This window comes from Capricornis sumatraensis, chromosome 3 (assembly GCF_032405125.1).
Source record: "Capricornis sumatraensis isolate serow.1 chromosome 3, serow.2, whole genome shotgun sequence".
NCBI classification, from domain to species: Eukaryota; Metazoa; Chordata; class Mammalia; order Artiodactyla; family Bovidae; genus Capricornis; species Capricornis sumatraensis.
The window spans coordinates 106,211,737-106,232,197 of record NC_091071.1 but is presented as its reverse complement, the minus strand read 5'-3'; the positions used below and the strand labels follow the sequence as shown (position 1 = coordinate 106,232,197).

The 20,461-nt window shown below is 41.2% G+C and overlaps 1 protein-coding gene across 1 annotated transcript in view; it reads right to left on the bottom strand.

Moving 5' to 3' along the window:
* Positions 1-17,560, bottom strand: part of ZRANB3 (zinc finger RANBP2-type containing 3) — a 289,988-nt gene extending 272,428 nt beyond the window's left edge. The window contains exon 1 of the mRNA XM_068969046.1: positions 17,547-17,560. The gene's annotated coding sequence lies outside the window, so the exon portion shown is untranslated. The remainder of the gene's footprint in view (positions 1-17,546) is intronic.
* Positions 17,561-20,461: the final 2,901 nt, after the last annotated feature.

The following is a 20,461-nucleotide window of genomic DNA, read 5'->3' as shown; positions in this document are numbered from 1 at the left end:
AAACATTAACAATATGTGATTCTGGGGCAAGAGCATATTTGTACCATTCTTGCGACTATATATCTTAAATTTTTCAGAGTAAAATTTTTTTAAAACAAAAAAATTGAACTCCCTTTTATCTCTTACCTGCTCTACTTTTTCTTTCTTGATAGCACTCATCAACTTGTAAAACACTATATAATTTGCATACTTACTATGGGTTTTCTTTTTTTCTTCTCTTTCCACTAGGCTATAAACTCTCCAAAAGGGCATAGATTTTTGTCTGTTTTGTTTCTGGTGTATTCCATGCACCTAGACCAGTGCCCAGTACTATGCACTCAACATTATTTGTTGTATTAAAACTTTAGGAGCTTCCCTGATGGCTTAGTGGTAAAGAATCCACCAGCCAATGCAGAGGACATGGGTTTGATCCCTGATCTGGGAAGACCCCATTTACCTTAGAGCCACTAAGCGCATGTGCCACAACTACTGAGCCTGTGCTCTAGAGCTCAGAAGCCACAACCACTGAAGCCTGCTCTCCTTAAAGCCCAAGCTCTGCAACAAGAGAAGTCACTGCAATGAGAAGCCCGCACACGGCAACTAGAGAGTCCCCCACTGTTTGCCACTAGAAAGGCCCAAGCAGCAACAAAAAACAATGCAGCACAGCCAAAAAGGAATTAAAAAAAAAACTTCAAAGGACAGGGACCATGATTAAACAGTCTAGAGGCAGAACAATTCTTAGAGAGGAGACGATATAAGATGGGACCACTGGAGTGCATAGCTGAACTAGTGTGAAAATAAAGTTCACAGGCAATATTGCAGTTGAGGAACTAAAAACCTAACATACCAGATCAGCTAAGGTGTGCATTCAAATGTAGAAGTCAGAATGTAGGTAGACAGAAAGTAAACCAAGTTCAAGTTATAGCAGGGAAAATGACACAGTTTGCAAAGTGATTAAGATTAGAGAGGGGGTAGTTTATTAAATATGGATTAAATATGGCTTCATGTTAGAATAACAAGGTATTAGAATACTGTAGAAAATTCTATGCTACACAGTATCAAGCACATCTTCTGTTCAATTTAAAAACAAGCTCACGGTCTTCCATGGTGGTCCAGTGGCTAAGACTCCGAGCACCCAATGCAGGGGGCCCTGGTTCGATCCCTGGTTAGGGATTTAGATCCCATTCGCCACAGCTAAGAGTTTGCATGACAAATCTAAAGATCCCACATACTGCAATTAAGACCCAGTATTGCCAAAAAAGTAAAATTAAATTTAAACACAAGTTCAGTTAATCTAGGTAACTAAATTTTATAAATTCATCCCAAACATAAATTGTTAGTGGAAATGGTCCTAATTACTATGGCAATTTGGTTACATGGACACAAGTAAATGTAAAAATATTTTAAATAAATCTTGGGTGACCTATGACAAGCAATTTGATTACTCATTCCTCCTCTCCTGCCATCCACTGATAATAGGAAGCAGGTAGTCAAAGATGAGGGAGGAGGTCTACAAGCTAGTAACACCAGTGCTTTCCCAAGTACAGAAATAAGCACGTGGATTAACAGAAATAACTCCAAGTTCCTTATTGGAAATACAAATTGAGCTAAAATAAACTGCTGCTTCCCACAGATGATGAATATGGAGGTCTACTGAACAACTCTGCTCTAAAGTACACGGATCCAGAAAACACAAGTTACCAAAACAAACTCAGGTCCACATGCTGACATGCAGTAAAGGCAATCTACTGACATCAGGTTGTGATGAAGGAAAGTATACATAACATTAACTAAAGGACACCTAGGAAGAACTCCAGGGCTCTTAGTGCTCCAAAAGCCTGAAATCTGCAAAGGTTCCAGCAAACCATTTTTAAAGGCAAGGAAAGGGAGGGGTATCCCAGGGCCTGCGATCAGCTGTGCACAATTCTCTGACTGGTTGATGGTGAGGTAACAGGGTGGTGTCACACGGGTTAACCTTATCAATCCTTAGGCACCTGCCGGCTGTAGGGGCTATGTACTCAAGGTCAACAATTAGGTAGTTAATTTCTTCCAGTTGGCGGGGGTTTTTAGCAGTTGTAAAGAATCGAACAGTAAAGAACCTGCCTGCAATGCAAGAGATGTGGATTTGATCCCTAGGTCTGGAAGATCTCCTGGAGAAAGGAATGACTACCCACTTCAGTATTCTTGCCTGGAGAATTCCATGGACACAGGAGCCTAGTGGGCTACAGTCCATGAAGTTGCAAAGAGTCAGAAATGACTGAGCAACTAACACTTTCACTTTAGCCGCTGTAAAACCACTCAGGAAATGGGCATCAGAGACTATTATCTAGGTAACACAGCGGAGCTAAAGCAGAGGATATGACAGAGAGGTCTGTCCTGGGAAGGCCCTATAGGGTCCTGCTCAGTTACATGTTCACAAAAACAACAGCACTTTGAATATGAGTTTGAAAGGGCAGTCTATGAAGATGTCACTTACCTACTCAGATATTTTCAGTTATTACCCACAAAATCATATACTCAAATCTTAGAAACTCTTCAGATTTCATCAGAATTTATAAATGTACCTATTTCATATTTTACCATACTTCATAGTTTCATAATAGAGTACATTCTGCTTTGTGTTTTATCTGATATAGGTATATTTAAGGATTGTCAGTAAATTACGAACTAAATTTAATAAATTAACATCACGTTTTGTTAATAAAATTGAATCATGTTCTAAAATGATAAAAGATCAAGTTCAGAAAACTATAAAATTACATAATATTTTAAAAATAACTGATGGGACTTTAAAATTTCCATATCGAATATCTAATTACTTTAAAAACAAGGACACTACAATCTTTCATTCTACAGGGAACTGTTTTCAGAAAGGTAAAACAACTGCCACTAATGAATGATCTCTTTCTGTCAGGCAGTACACTAGGAAAATTTAGAAAATCTGTAATTCTCGAGACAACTCACAAAGATAAGTTATCATCATCCCTACATTAAGGACAAGAAAACTGAGGTTCAGAGATATTAAATAATTTATCACTAGTTAGTAAGTGGTGATATTAAGTCTAGAACTCTGATTGGTCTAATGTAAAGTCTGATTTTTTGCTATTATGCAACACTATCTCTTAAAATCATTCATTCAAAAAATATTTGTTGAGTGTCTTTTATGTATTAGGCATTGAAGAGGGTGCCAGGTAAGCAAACATGACTTTGTGTCATTGGAGCCTTACCCTCCAGCTAAATCTAAGATGGAAATAAGAGTTATAAACAAATAATTGCAACACAATGCAGTAAGCGCTATGAAAGAAGTACATATAACAATACCACACATAAGTGGGAGTGTTGAACCATGTGAGGCAGCAAGCAATCAAAGAAGGCGTCACTTAGAAAAAATGCTTGGAATGCAGTACACCTTATTTAAATACTTGATGTAACTCAAAACTTGAAGAAAGAGAGGAGTTTGCTGATGGAAAATCAAGGAGATTCTAGACAGAAACAGGCCATATTTGCAAAACCATAAAGTTTCAGAAAATCCTAAGCAGTTAGTTCAGCATAGCTAAAAAATTAGATGCTTTGTGACAAGTGGTAAAGAAGTAAAAATAGGTCAGGTCAGGGAGGTTTCCTTATGCCGTATTAAAAAAAGAGTTTAGGCTTTATTCTGTAAGAAATTGGGAACCTTTCCTAGAGTTAAACCAAGTCACTACTTTACAAAGATTACCTTGTCAAATTTGGAAGAATGGATGTGGGGACAAGGACAATCTTTTAGAGGGGTACTACAAATAGTCTGGGTAATACATTATATAATCTCTTAGCTTCAGACTCCTACATCTAATTACCTACCTTGGTCACCTTGGATGTCTCAAAGTGCTGGGCTGCACCCCACAGGCCTATAAGGCCTGCACTTTCCCAGCTTTAAGATCAAGTAAGAGCCTGGAGTTAGCAACAGAGACAGCAGTTTAATGGATGAGGGCATTTACACATCTGAAAGCAGGGTCCTGGAGCGGTACCCCACCACATGCTGTTAACAGCAGGCAGGACAAGGCGGCAGCCTTTGCTCCCCAGGGTTAGGTGGGGAATTGATGTCTGGTGGGTGCATTAGTTACCTGGGAAACCAGGAGAGAAGCCCACCCTCAAGATCTCTTTGATAAAAGCAATCACTCATTGGCCTGGAGGAAATATAAGCAGGAAGGTCAGTCAGGTGAATAGGGTACAGGTGAAGCACCGACTGGTGGAGCAGGCAGGGCGCAGAGCACAACGGAACAGCCATCTTGACTGGCCTGACCATACACACAGACATCTCTAGCCTAAGTGTCCAAAACCAGTCTTCTATTCTCTACCAAACTGTGTGCTCCCTGACCAACTCTCTCAGTAGTAGTGCAATCACGAAGTTACTCAAACCAGTAAATTGAGTTCATTCTTGATTTTTACTTCTTCTTTAACCATATTAAATTGATTAACTATTCCCCAAACATAAAGTCAAGGACCACAAACTTTTCATCCTGTTTTACTTCAGTACACTAGTATTGGGTTTCCCAGGTGGTGCTAGTATAAAGAACACACCTGCCAATGCAGAAGACATTTGAGAAATGGTTCAATCCCTGGGTCAGGAAGACCCCCTGGAGGAGGGCAAGGCAAACTATTATTTACCCTTGTATTATTGCCAGGAGAATCCTATGGACAAATAAGCCTGGCAGGCTATAGTCCATAGGGTTGCAAAGAGTTGGACAAGATGGAAGTGACATAGTAGGCACACACCCACTCTAGCATGTGGTTCAGTCGCTAAGTTGTGGCTGACTATGGACAGCAACACGCCAGGCTTCGCTGTCCTTCATCATCTCCTGGAGCTTGTTCAAACTCATGTCCATTTTAAAACTGCCATATCTAACATCTGCTATATCAATATGAGTCAGTGATGCCATATCAATATGTATCAGTGATACCATCCAACCATCTCCTTCTCTGTCGTCCCATTCTCCTCCTGCCTTCAATGTTTCCCAGCATCAGTGTTTTTTCTAATGAGTCGGCTCTTCACATCCGGTGGTCAAAGTATTGGAGCTTTAGCATCAGTCCTTCCAATGAATATTCAGGATTGATTTCCTTTAGGAGTGACTGGTTTGATCTCCTTGCAGTTCAAGGGACTCTCAAGAGACTTCTCCAACACCACAGTTAAAAGGCATTGGTTCTTTGGTGCTCAGACTTCTTTATGGTTCAACTCTCATATCCATACATGACTACTGGAAAAACCATAGCTTTGACTAGATGGACCTTTGTCGGCAAGGTAATGTCTCTGTTTTTCAATACGTTGTCTTGGTTTGTCATAGCTTTTCTTCCAAGGAGCAAGTGTCGTTCAATTTCATGGTTGCTGTCACCATCTGCAATGACTTTGGAGCCCAAGAAAATAAAGTGTCACTGTTTCCATTGTGACCCATCTATTTTCCATGAAGTCATGGGACCAGATGCCATGATCTTGGTTTCCTGAATGTTGGATTTTAAGCCAGCTTTTTCACTCTCCTCTTTAATTTTCATCAAGAGGCTCTTTAGTTCCTTTTTGCTTTCTGCCATAAGAGTGATATTATCTGCATATCTGAGGTTATTGGTAACTCTCCCTGCAATCTTGATTCCAGCTTGTGCTTCATCCAGCCCTGCGTACCACACGATGTACTCAAATATAAGGTAAATAAGCTGGTGACAATACACAGCACTGACGTACTCCTTTCCCAATTTGGAAGCAGTCCATTGCTCCATGTCTAGTTTCATGTCCGGTCCTGTTGCTTCTTCATCCGCATACAGGTTTCTCAGGAGGCAACTAAGGTGGTCTGGCATTCCCATCTCTTTGTGAATTTTACAGTTTGTTGTGATCCACACAGTTAAAGGCTTTAACGTAGTCAATAAAGCAGATGCTTTTCCGGAACTGTCTTGCTTGTTCTATGATCCAGTGGATGTTGGCAATTTGATCTCTGATTCCTTTGCCTTTTCTAAATCAAGACAGAACATCTGGAAGTTCTTGGTTCACATACTATTGAGCTGGAGCCTAGCTTGGAGAATTTTCAGCATTACTTTGCTAGCATATGAAATGAGAGCAACTGTGCGGTAGTTTGAGCATCGTTTGGCATTGCCCTTCTTTGGGATTGGAATGAAAACTGAACTTTCCCAATCTTGTAGCCACTGCTGAGTTTTACAAATTTGCCAGCATATTGAATGCAGCACATTAATAGCATCATCTTCTAGGATTTGAAATAGCTCAGCTGAATTCCATTACATCCACTAGCTTTGTTCACAGAGATGCTTCCAAGGCCCTCATATTCAACATGAGAGTCCGAAAAGCAGTACTTGGATGCAGTCTCACGAATGACAGGACGATCTCTGTTTGTTTCCAAGGAAAACCATTCAATATGACAGTAATCCAAGTCTATGCCCCAACCACTAATGCCAAAAAAGCTAAAGTTGAATGGTTCTATGAAGACCTAACAAAACCTTCTATCAGTTCTGTTGAGTCAGTCACTCAGTCGTGTCCGACTCTTTGCGACCTCATGGATCGCAGCATGCCAGGCCTCCCTGTCCATCACCAACTCCCAGAGTTCACTCACACTCACATCCATCAAGTCGGTGATGCCATCCAGCCATCTCATCCTCTGTCGTCCCCTTCTCCTCCTGCCCCCAATCCCTCCCAGCATCAGAGTCTTTCCCAATGAGTCAACTCTTCACATGAGGTGGCCAAAGTACTAGAGTTTCAGCTTCAGCATCAGTCCTTCCAATGAACACCCAGGACTGATCTCCTTGCAGTCCAAGGGACTCTCAAGAGTCTTCTCCAACACCACAGTTCAAAAGCATCAATTCTTCAGTGCTCAGCTTTCTTCACAGTCCAACTCTCACATCCATACAGGATCACTGGAAAAACCATAGCCTTGACTAGATAGATCTTTGTTGGCAAAGTAATGTCTCTGCTTTTGAATATGCTATCTAGGTTGCTCATAACTTTTCTTCCAAGGAGTAAGCGTCTTTTAATTTCATGGCTGCAATCAACATCTGCAGTGACTGTGGAGCCCCCCAAAATAAAGTCTGACACTGTTTCCACTGTTTCCCCATCTATTTCCCATGAAGTGATGGGACCAGATGCCATGATTTTAGTTTTCTGAATGTTGAGCTTTAAGCCAACTTTTTCACTCTCCTCTTTCACTTTTATCAAGAGGCTCTGTAGTTCCTCTTCACTTTCTGCCATAAGGGTGGTGTCATCTGCCGAGGTTATCAATATTTCTCCTGGCAATCTTGATTCCAGCTTGTGCTTCTTCCAGCCCAGTGTTTCTCATGATGTACTCTGCATAGAAGTTAAATAAGCAGGGTGACAATATACAGCCTTGATGTACTCCTTTTCCTATTTGAAACCAGTCTGTTGTTCCATGTCCAGTTCTAACTGTTGCTTTCTGACCCGCATACAGGTTTCTCAAGAGGCACGTCAGGTGGTCTGGTATTCCCAGCTCTTTCAGAATTTTCCACAGTTTATTGTGATCTTCTATAAATAACACCACAACAGATGTCCTTTTTATCAAAGGGGATGGGAATTCAAAAGTAGGTAGTTAGGAGATACCTGGAATAACAGGCAAGTTTGGCCTTGGAGTACAAAATGAAGCAGGACAAAGGCTAACAGAGTTTTGCTAAGAGAACAAAACTTGGCAAACTTGTTTGGTCATAGCAAACACCCTCTTCCAACAACACAAGAGAAGATTCTACACATGGACATCACCAGATGGCCAATACAAAACCATATTGATTATATTCTTTGCAGCCAAAGGTGGAGAAGCTCTATACAGTCAGCAAAAACAAGATCAGGAGTTGACTGTGGCTTAGAACATGAACTCCTTACTGCAAAATTCAGACTTAAACTGAAAAAAAGTAGTGAAAATCACTAGACCACTCAGGCATGACCTAAATCAAATCCCTTAAGATTATACAGTGGAAGTGACAAATAGATTCAAGGGAACAGATCTGATAGACAGAGTGCCTGAAGAACTATGGATGGAAGTTCGTTAACAGTGAACGGGAGGCGGTGATCAAAACTATCTCCAAGAAAAAGAAAGGCAAAATGGTTTTCTGAGGAGGGCTTACAAACAGCTGAGAAAAAAGAGAAGCTAAAGGCAAAGGCAATGACACCTCACTCCAGTACTCTTGCCTGGAAAATCCCATGGACAGAGGAGCCTGGAAGGCTGCAGTCCATGGGGTCGCTGAGGGTCGAACACAACTGAGCGACTTCGCTTTCACTTTCATGAGTTGGAGCAGGAAATGGCAACCCACTCCAGTGTTCTTGCCTGTAGAATCCCCAGGACGGGGGAGCCTAGTGGGCTGCCGTCTCTGGGGTCGCACAGAGTCGGACACAACTGAAGCGACTTAGCACCAGCAGCAGCAAAGGCAAAGGCGAAAAGGAACGCTATATCCATCTGAATGCAGAATTCCAAAGAAAAGAAAGGAGAGATAAGAAAACCTTCTGAAGTAAACAATGCAAAGAACTAAAGGAAAACAACACAATGGGAAAGACTAGAGACTGCTTCAAGAAAATTAGAGATACAAGGGACTATTTCACGCCAAGATGGGCACAATAAAGGACAAAAACGGTATAGACCTGACAGAAGCAAAAGATATTAAGAAGAGGTGGCAAGAACACACAGAACTGTACAAAAAAAAAATCTTAAGGACCTAGATAACCACAATGATGTGATCACTCACCTAAAGCCTGACATCTTGGAGTGCGAATTCAAGGGGGCCTTAGGAAGCATCACTCTAGTATTAGCCCAGGTCAATAAAAATAATATTAACAAAATCCAGCACCCACTAAGCACCAGACATATATTGAATGTTTTACATATATTAAATCATTTTAGTTTAACAATGGTTTGCGATTTCCTTTGTCTCAGTTTTACAGATAAGAAAAGAAAGGCACTTGATAGTTAAGTATTCTGCCAAAGGTCACTCAAGGAGTACAAGGAAGAACTCACAATCAAGTCTTCTCAGCCTGGAGCCCATCTTATTGACCATTACCTAATACCTTTCATAAGAGATGCTCAATATTTCTTGACCAAATATTTAATTGATATAGTGTGTAAAAAAGAAGAGGAACACATTAAGGAGATAGGGTGAATCTGAGGTACTCTGAAAAGACATAGTAGAATAAGTAGTTACAAATAGAAATAAAAGCATTCAGAAGTCATCAGATCCTACAGAAAGCCCATACAAAATATTAGCCTCTGTATAAAAAGTAAGTATATAATTTTAAAAATTATATGTGCTCTTAAAGTATCACCATTTAGATCTAACTCTAATAAAAACATATTTTAACAAAGCACAGAATGCCCCAATTAACCTTGACTGTACAATGAAAAATTCTGTACTGTTAATATGAAATGAAATATGCCTTTAGGTAATATTTCACAACTGTAAAAATGTCAAACCTGTATTTTGTCAAAATATAAAAGTACAGATATTGGGACTTCCTTGGTAGTCCAGTGGTTAAGCCTCTGCACTTTATCTACAGAGGGAAAGGGTTCGGTTCCTGAACTGGGAGCTAAGATCCTGCATGCTACACGGTGGAGCCAAAAAATAAAAAGTGCAGATATTTGTTTTTAACTTGACAAAATGACACCAAATCCATCTAATAAAAAGCAAGAAAGCATGAGAACGGCAAGAAAATATCTAAAGAAGTGAAAGCACACCATACCAGATACAAAAGCATAAAGTTACAGAAATTAAGAAAATGGGTATGGTACAAGTCAAAGAAAAGACAGAACAATCAAAGAGAAGAGAACCCATACAAAACCAAGTATATATAAATTGTGAAACTGAAACAGGACGGAGGTGGGCAGGGCACAACCTTTAAAAGAAGAACATTGTCTGACGACATGACATAAACTTATTAGAACCAATTAGGTTCAAGATAGCACATATTTGACTTTTACTAGACCTTGAGCCTCAGTATACACTCATTGTAACATATCAACAAGCTAAATGATACATACACAGGCACCATGACAGTTCTAAGGCTAACCATAAAGGACAAAAAAATGGGCAGTGGCCCAATTCCTACAAATCCCGACTCTTTCCCCCAAATATTTGGAATACTCCTCACACTCATTAGACTATGAAATTATCTGATTTAGAAAAGGAAGAGGGACCAGAGATCAAATTGCTAACATCTATTGGGTCATAGACAAAGCAAGGCAATTCCAGAAAAACATCTACTTCTGCTTCATTGAAAAATATCCGTGGTAGCTCAGATGGTAAAGGTGTCTGCTTGCAATACGGGAAACCCAGGTTTAATCCCTGGGTGGGGAAGATCCCTGGAGAAGGAAATGGCAACCCACTCCAGAATTCTTGCCTGGAGAATCTTATGGACGGAAGAGCCACGTAGGCTATAGTCCATGGGGTCACAGAGAGTCGGACACGAGCGATGACCATGCCAAAGCCTTTGTGTAGATCACAACAAATTGTGTAAAATTCTTACCAAGAGATGGGAATACCAGACCACCTTAGCTGCCTCCTGAGAAACCTGTATGCAGGTAAAGAAGTAACAGAACTGGATATGGAACGACGAACTGGTTCCAAATTGGGAAAGGAGTACGTCAAGGCTGCATATTGTCACCAGCTTATTTAACTTATATTTGAGCACATCATGTGAAATTTAGGGCTGGATGAAGCACAAGCTGGAATCAAGATTGCAGGGAGAAATATCAATAATCTCAGATTTGCAGATGACAGCACTCTTATGGCAGAACGCGAAAAGGAACTAAAGAGCCTCTTGATGAAAGTGAAAGAGGAAAGTAAAAAAGCTGGCTTAAACCTCAACATTCAAAAAACAAAGATCATGGCATCCGGTCCTGTCACTTCATGGCAAATAGATGGGGAAACAATGGAAACAGTGACAGACTTTTTCTTGGACTCCAAAATCACTGCAGATGGTGACTGTAGCCACAAAATTAAAAGATGCTTATTCCTTGGAAGAAAAGCTATAACCAACCTAGACAGCATATTAAAAAGCAGACACATTACTTTGCCAACTAGGTCCATCTAGTCAAGGCTATGGTTTTTCTAGTAGTCATGTATGGATGTGAGAGTAGGACCATAAAGAAGGCTGAACATCGAAGAATTGATGCTTTTGAATTGTGGTGTTGGAGAAGTCTCTTGAGAGTCCCTTGGACTGCAAGGAGATCAAACCAGTCATTCCTAAAGGAAATCAACCCTGAATATTCATTGGAAGGACTGATGCTAAAGCTGAATCTCCAATCCTTTGGCCACCTGATGCGAAGAGCTGACTCATAAGAAAAGACCCTGATACTGGGAAACATTCAAGGCAGGGAAAGGGAACAAGAGAGGAGGAGATGCATCACTGACTCAATGGACATGAGTTTGAGCAAGCTTTGGTAGATGGTGAAGGACAGGGAAGCCTGGTGTCATGCAGTTTATGGGGTCGCAAACAGTCGGAGACGACTGAGTGACTGAACAAAACATAAATACAAATAGACTCAAAGGATTAGATCTGTTAGACAGAGTGACTGAAGAACTAAGGATGGAGGTTTATACCACTGTATAGGAGGTGGTAACCAAAACCATCCCAAAGAAAAAGAAATACAAGAAGTCAAACTGGTTATCTAAGAAGGCCTTACAAATAGCTGAGAAAAGAAGAGAAGTGAAATGCAAAGAAGAGAAAGATATACCCAACTGAATGCAGAGTTCCAGGGAACAGCATGGAGAGATAAGAAAAAGTCTTTCTTTTTAAGTGAACAATGCAAAGAAATAGAGGAAAGCAACAGAATGGGAAAGACTGGAAATATCTTCAAGAAAATTAGAGATAACAGGGGAATATTTCATGCAAAGATGGGCACATAAAGGACAGAAACAGCAAGGATCTAAGAGAAGCAGAAGAGATTAAAAAGAGGTGGCAAGAATAAAGAGAATAACTATACAAAAAAAAAAGGTGTTAACAACTCAGATAACCAGACAGTGTGGTCACTCACCTAGAGCCAGATATCCAGGAGTATGAAGTCAAGTAGGCCTTAGGAAGCATTACTACCAACAAAACTAGTGGAGTAATGGAATATGAGCTGAGCTATTTCAAATCCTAAATGATGATGCTGTGAAAGCACTGCCCTCAATATGCCGGCAAATCTGGACAACTCAGCACTGGCCACAGGACTGCAAAAGGTCAGTTTTTGTTCCAATCCCAAAGAAGGGCAATGCGGAAGAATGTTAAAAATACCATACAACTGCACTCATGTCACATGCTAGCAAGGTAATGTTCAAAATCCTTTAAACTAGGCTTTAGCAGTATGTGAACCAAGAACTTTCAGATGTACAAGCTGGATTTAGAAAAGGCAAAGGAACCAGAGATCAAATTGCCAGCATCCGTTGGGTCACAGAAAAAGCAAGGGAACTCCAGAAAAACATCTACTTCTGATTCATTGGTGGATCACAATAAACTGTGGAACATTCTTAAAGAGATGGGAATACCACAACACCTTACCTGACTCCTAGGAAACCTGCATGCAGGACAAGAAGTAACAGTTAGAAATGGACATGGAAAAACAGACTGGTTCAAAACCAGAAAAGGAATATGTCAAGGCTATATACTGTCACTGTACTTATTTAATTTATATTCAGAGTGCATCACGGGAAATGGAATGCTAGATGAAGCACAAGCTGGGACCAAGACTTCCTGGGGAAATATCAACTTCAGATATGCAGATGATGAAAGTGAAGAGGAACTAAATAGTCTCTTGATGAAAGTGAAAGAGGAGAGTAAAAAAGCTGGCTTAAAACTCAACATTCAATAAACTAAGATCATGGTATCCGGTCCCATCTCTTCGTGACAAACAGATGCAGGAAAAGTGGAATCAATGGCAGATTTTATTTTCTTCGGCTCCAAAATCACTGCAGTCACAAAATTAAAAGACACTTATTCTCTGGAAGAAAAGCTATGACAAACCTACACAGTGTATTAAAAAGCAGAGACATCACTTTGCTGACAAAGGTCCATATACTCCAAGCTATGGTTTCCAGTAGTCATGTGTGGATGCGAGAGTTGGACCATAAAGAATGCTGAGCGCCAAAGAAATGATGTTTTCAAATTGTGGTGTTAGAGCAGACTCTTGAGTCCCTTGTACAGCAAGATCAAAGCAATCAATACTGAAGGTTCATTGGAATGATTGATGCTTAAGCTGAAGACCCAATACTTGGGCCACCAGATGCAAAGAGCTGACTCATTAGAAAAGACCCTGATGCTGGCAAAGATTAAGGGCAGGAGGAGAAGGGGTGACAGGATAAGATTGCTGGATGGCATCACCGATTCAATGGACATGAGTTTGAGCAAACTGTGGAAAAAAGTGAAGGACAGGGAAGCGTGGTGTGCTGCAGTTCATGGGGTGCAGCAATGTCAGCCATGACTTAGTAACTAAACAACATAAAAACTGTCAACCCCACAGTCTGCAGCCACTGTCACCTTTTGAGATGGCCCACACTGCCTGTGGACTGTGTTTCTCTCTAAATAAATCCACTTCTTACCTATGAGTTTCTTTCTCATTCAATGCTTGCTGTGGTAAGACATCAAGAACATGAGCTTTATTAATTCCTAAGATTATGTGTGCTCTCAGCTAAAAGTCTGTGGGTTCAAGTCCCACTCGCGGTTTTGGCTAGGTCCAAGACCCAACCATGGGTTCAACTCCCAATCTGGTTACATGGTTTCAAAATCAAACGTAAAAACAAATAAAAATTGCATATACATATTATGTTTTATTATCTACTTTCTATTCATCATAAAGCTTTTTTAAGTATCACAAATAATCTAGAAACCATAAGGGAAAAGACATAAATTTCAACACTAAAATAATTTATACTATGTCATAGAAGAACAGAATTAAAAAATTTAAAACATCAAATTCAAAATGAGAGTAAAAGCAAAATACATGACGAGTTAAAAACCTATGAAGTAATTTCTTTAAAATTACTAAGAGTCTATGAAAGATTACTAAAAGTCTACTCAAAAGAGATTAAACAACAATGGACAATGTACACATAAAAGATGCTCAACATCAACCAAATTCAACTAGAAAGAATTAAATAAATGATGGATCACTTTTTACAATCAGACTGAATAAAAGATGGGAAACTGGTACTCTGAAACACTGTTAGTAGAAAAGAAAACAGGCATTATCTCTCTGAAAAGCAATTTAGGAATTACAGAGTTTTGTATTTGTAAATAAATAATACAAAATCACACTATTCCTAAAAAGTTAGATTTAAGGGATAATCAGGAAAGCATAAAAAAATGATGCTCATGATAGCATTGCTTTTAAAAAGTAATAGTTGATCTAGCAATCCCACTTCTGGGTGTAGCTATATACCCAGAAATATACATATGTATATACATATATCCAAAAGAACACATATGACCAAAAGAACTAAACAGGGGATCTTGAAGAGACATTAACATTTACTGTAGCATTATTCACAACAGCCAATAAGTGGAAGCAACATAAACGTTCACCAGCAGATAAATAAAATACTGAATATACAAGCAATAAAATATTAATTCAGCCTTAAAAAAAAAGGGAAATCCAGCCATATGCCACGACATGAACGAACCATGACAGCATGATGCTAAGTGAAATAAGCCAATCACAGAAGGACAAATACTTCATGATTTCACGTATTATGAGGCATATAAAGTCAAACTCTTGGAAACAGAAACTAGAATGGTGGTTGCCAAGGCCTGAGAGGCAGGAAAAGAAGAGTCAAGTGTTCAGTAAGTAAACAGTTTCAGTTTTGTAAGATGAAAAATTTCCACAGATCTGTTGCATGACAAGGTGCATATACTTAACACTACTGTACTGTACACTTACAAGTGGTTAAAATTGTAATGTTTATATATTTTTTACCACAATTAAAAAGTTAGGATATGGTTGTTAGAAATATACAGTGTAATTGTATATCGCCATCAAAAATGATAATATTGATCTTCAGTCACAGTCACAGCCTACTTTTTGAATCAAGAAAGCTTACAAAAGAGCAAAGCAGTCTCATACTATTCATACACGTCTGTACCTATTAAGATAGAGATCTGAAAAGATACTCATCAAAATTTAATAGAAGTATCTCTGAGCAATAGGAATACTAATAAGCTTCACTTCCTTTTTTATATTTTCCTGTGTTTTTAAATACAATGAGTATGTACTACGTGATGCCAAAGGGGAACTCAAAAGAGGAAGTGACTGCCACTATTGGTTCTAGAATCCTAGGATGAAATTTCACATTTCTCACTATATGCCTGGCACATATTGGGGAATTAATAAACAAGAGGCAGGGTGAGCAGTGGTTAAGAACTCAGGAATGAAACAGAGCTGGATGTGAATCTCAGCCCCAAAGTTTGCTGACCAAGGCCTTAAAGTCTTACTGAGGGTGAGGACAGATAAAGTGAGAGACTGGTATTAACATATGTGCTATGCTGTGCTTAGTCGCTCAGTCATGTCTGACTCTTTGCAACCCCATGGACTGTAAGCCCACCAGGCTCCTCTGTCCATGGAATTTTCCAGGCAAGAATACTGGAGTGGGATGCCATGCCCTCTTCCATGGGATCTTCCCAACCCATGAATCAAACCCAGGTCTCCTGCACTGCAGATGGGTTCTTTATCAGCTGAGTGACCTGGGAAGCCTATTGACATATACACATTAGTATACATAAAACAGGTAACTAATAAGGGCCTACTGTATAGCACAGAGAACTCTATTCAATACTCTGTAATGACCTAAAGGGGAAAAAATTTAAGTAAGAGTGGATATATGTACATGCGTAACTGACTCACCTTGCTGTACAGGAGAAACTAACGCAACATTTGAAATCAACTAATGCTCCAATAAAAAAAATTTTTAGTCTTCATTGAGCTCCAATTTCTTCACCTATAAAATGTCACTGAACAATCCTTGCAGATTGCTGAAGGGGACACTCTTGAAAGCACTTAACACCATTCCTGGCTCAGAGAAAATAGTCAATAAAATGAAAGCCATCATTAGTATTTATTGACTTGATTTACACTGGAAGCACTCATGACAAAAAAAAATAAGCATCTTTAGAAGAACTTTCTGCTGAATTATAAGAAATTCCCAATTAGCATTAAAAAGAGGCAACACTTTGTCTGGAGGACCCAGAACACTGTTTTGCTGAAAAGTGTGATGACATTCCTGTATCTACCAGTATTACACTATAAAATTTACCATCTAGTTGATGTATAAACACCACTCATGAGTCTAGGACACAAACCTAACAGTGTTTGAAGTAGAAAAACAAAACAAAACAAAAACAGAAAATATGCTTAGTTTAGTCCACAGGTAGAATTAAAAAACTAGCAAAACATGACTAATGAAGATCTGACTTAGAGATAGAACAAGTAACCCTACCATTAATTTTGTTTGGCATCTGTCTTCCTCACTACTTTTGGATAAGGAGCCTGTCTTTTTGGCACTGCTATTCCTAAATTTGGCATAGTGCCTGGTTGGCCTGGGTTTAATAGCTCAGTCTTGTTCAACTCTTTGCAACCCCATGCAGTGTAGCCCACCAGGCTCCTCTGTCCATTGGATTCTCCACAAGAATACAAGAGTGGGTAGCCTGTCCCTTCCTTCTCCAGCGGATCTTCCCAGTCCAGGCATGAAACCCAGGTCTCCCGCACTGCAGGCAGATTCTTTACAGTCTGCACCATCAGGAAGGCAGTATAGTGCCTAACACAGTATTAAATTCTCAATAAATATTTACAATATAATTTCTAAGACAAAGTCTCAGTGAAAGAAGAGAGAAAATTGAGTAAGAACTTATTGGAGAAAGTCTGTCAAAATGATGATAAAAGCCATCAGGCTTGGGGAGGGAGTCCTGTTTTTGGACTTGCTGTGATAAGACATCACAGCAAGTGGGGGGGACGACCTTGCCTGATACCACCTTCTGCATTTCCTTTGATCGATGAGTTACCCAAGGAACCTCAAAGGGAACGTTCAAAGGTAAACACACACAACTTAGCACCCGAACGGGCACAAACAGGGCCTAGTGTGTTCAACTTGTTAGGCTTTTGGCTCCAACGCCTTTCTAATGATCTGTATTCATCAGGGTACTATAGTTGGCATTCTGTCGACACTTGTTTAATGTTTGCTTTACTAAAAAAAAAAAGTAATGCGACTATTCTCAAGTATCAATCATGAGCCCTTCTGCAGTTTTTCTTGGAACCAGCCTTTAGAAGTTGGTTTGTAAAAATGGGAAGACTTCGCTCAGAACTTCTGAGTTGGTTCCTTTTAGTCAAACTGAAGACGTGAAGGTTTTAGAGGCACACTCCCCAAATTTATGCGTGCAATCTAATACTTGGCAAGTCAGAAGACAAGTAAGACTCCGGGATTGACAAAGGAGGCTGGAGAACGGCATCTTGGACTTTGGAACTACCCCCATCCCATTTTACCCACTCTTTCTTAAAATGCAATTAAATTCTGTTCGACTTCCTATCACTCACGCAAGAAACTACCAACTAGCCCGCCACGCCACTCCCGGACGACCACACCTGGTGTATCCGCTGCAGAATCTCCAACTCCCGCCACGGATTTGGCCTGTGTCCGTCCCAAAGCGGAAGTGACTTCAAAAGGACAAACTGAAAGTAATAGAGTGCAAATAGCAGGAATCTAAAACCCCTACCACGTTCCGAGAAAATACTCTTCCCCGACTCCCTTTTCTAACCCTTCTCGCTCCTTCTATTAGGGTGGCGAAAAGGCTTCACCTCAGCCCTGAGGTTATTTCCCAGCCCCAAACTCCACATCATTCGAAGTATATTCTTTTTCATTGGCCGATGAGGCGGCGTGGGTATCCCCCATGAACTACAATTCCCGTCAGGCCCCGCGGGAAGCAAACTGAGGAAAGGATATGGGCGTGGACAAAGCATTTTGGGAGCTGTAGTCGGCTGCAAGCCGAAAAGGGTAATCACCCCGCCTTTCCCCATTGAGACTGGAGAAACCAGGTGTTGGTCTTAGAGCCCGTTACCGCTGAGAGGAGGAGCCAAATCCTTCAGCAGTATTCCCCACCTGCAACCACATGGAGGACGAAAATTTTCCTTTCCTCCTATAAAACAGTATAAATACTCCTGAGGAAATATAGTTGTCTTTCCAATACATCCAGGTCAGTAAAAATTCCCAGAACTCCCCCAACCTCAGGTTCCAACTCGTGGGAAAAGGTGGCTCTTTCTCAAGTGGGCAAAATGGCTGTCCTCCTAGGTTTATTATTGGTTGTCCTTTGCGTCCTTCAAGGGCGGATACTTACAGTCGATTGGCTCTTTTTCCCTTGAGGGTGGAAAAAGATTTGGCACGGCTCTCCCGCGGCCCGGGAGGAGATGAAGGGGTGGAGAGAAGGCCGTTTTTTGAGGTGTGATTGGATAATCCTCCTGCCACTCCAAGGATGTACATCCTATGATTTGTCGACTGCTCTCAAAGAGAACGAGGAGGCGGGGCTAGTGCGTGGTGGGAAGGGGCGGGATTCTGCCAGCCGCGGCTGCCGCTGGAGCCGGTGTCCGGGCTGGTGATGGGGTTAATTCCCTTTCGTAAGACTCCTACTTGCACCCACCCAGCCCCGCCGTCGCCCCGCCGCGCCGCGCTCCAACCGCCTCCTCCTCCTCAGTAACGCGGGTAAGAGATGCCCTCCCCTCCCCCTCTTCAGCTCCCCGGGAATAACGCGCCTCCCTCCCCTCCCCCGCCCGCCAGCCGGTAGCGCTAACGGAGAAGGAGGCAGTCAGGGGAGAGATGTGATGTGTGAGAAGGTGGCCTTCCCCGCCGAGCGGTCGACGCTCCAGCCAGGGCCCCGCCGAGGTGCTGCTGCTGCCAGCCCCGCTGGGAGGTCGGGTTCTAAGGGAGCCCCGGCTCGCCTGGCCCGCCGCTGCGCCTGCAGCTGCATCTAGTACCTTGCGCCCACCGCCCCCACCCGGGGGCCATGTGAAAAGCAAAGCCCTCGAGGCCTAGCGGAGGAGACTGGGGAAAGGTTCCCGAGTCCCTGCTATGGCTGCTGCTGCTGTTCTTGCACCCCCAGGGACTGGGGAACCAACCACAGTAGGCCTGCCCGGAGCGGGTGCCTTGCGGGGCTCTGCTCTCCTGGGTGGCTGGCGCCCGTGCTCCAGGCTCCCCGGCCCACCCCGCGGCCGCTGCCCCCTGGCCTTGCATCCCGAAAATTTTTAGAAAGGAAATAAGACATTCCGACTGGTTGATGAGATGTTAGGTGGTACATTTTGCGTGTGGTACCAGAAAAAGCACAGTGGGAATATTGGAAAGAAAGTTGAATGACTGTCAATGCCACAGACCTCGGGGATCAGATTTACACCCATCAGGGTTGAGCCTTCGGCTCTGCCCCCCAGATCCCTGTGTGTTGGAAGTTTTTTGTCGTTCTCTTTTTTTTTGTTGCTAGGTGCAGAGGAGAGTGCCTCTGTTCTTTGAACTTGCTTTTATGCAGAAACAAACTGTTGAGGCTCTCAAGGTCCCGTGTATAATTGGGATAGCAGGTCAACTAAGTAAAAGGCGAAGAGGTTCTTGCTCAAATAGGAAGGCTTAGTAAGTAGCAGATGGTTTTTATAATATGATTTTCCAGAGTAGAAAAAAAAATGTGTGTGTGTATATATATATTTGTATGTATATGAATATATATGCATTTGTATGTATGTATATATATCACTCTTGAGATTATGGTTTGCATAACTGTAATCTGAAGAAACTGCTTTTAGCCTAAATGTCATTGATTGCAAGAACTTTTGAATAACAAAAAAATGGTTCAAGTCGAACTGGCAGCCCACCTACTTGTAATGTTTGAAACAGTGAACTCTGTGCCATATTTTACATAGTAGGATACCAGTATGACTAGGTTAATTGGACACAGGGCTTGACAAAATTTGGTACATTTGGCCATACTTGAGAGGGATTTCTTTTTCCTCACGTGTTGATGGAGTACTCATCTTTTCAGTCCTTGCTTTTTTGTCTGGGTGAATATGTCCTTAAATACTGGATTCTATGGACATGTTTGTAATCACAGGTAAAACCCTAGGCCCACTTCTGAGGCTTACTTGTAACCAGCATAAACTAGGGTTCTGAAGAGATACTTGAGTTTTGACTGTGTTGGACCATTTTCTTTAGGATCTGAGAAGACTCTACTGGCTTAATGATTTTCCATAATCCATAACTAATATACCTAGGTATAGAATTGACTTGGATTCATAAATTCAGTGTCTGAAAGAAATTTGGTTGTGTGTTAGAATTAAGAAATGAACCATGTAACCCTGAAAGGTTAAGTTCTCTCAGCTCCCCACAAAAAGTACCCAGAGCACACATTACTCGGCCCAGCATTTTCTAAAACTTGTTGGTTAATTGATAAATATAATGCTTTCAGATCTCATGTGCCTTATGTACAGAAAGGGCTGTTGGAAATATAGACGGCTTCTTCTGCATTCTG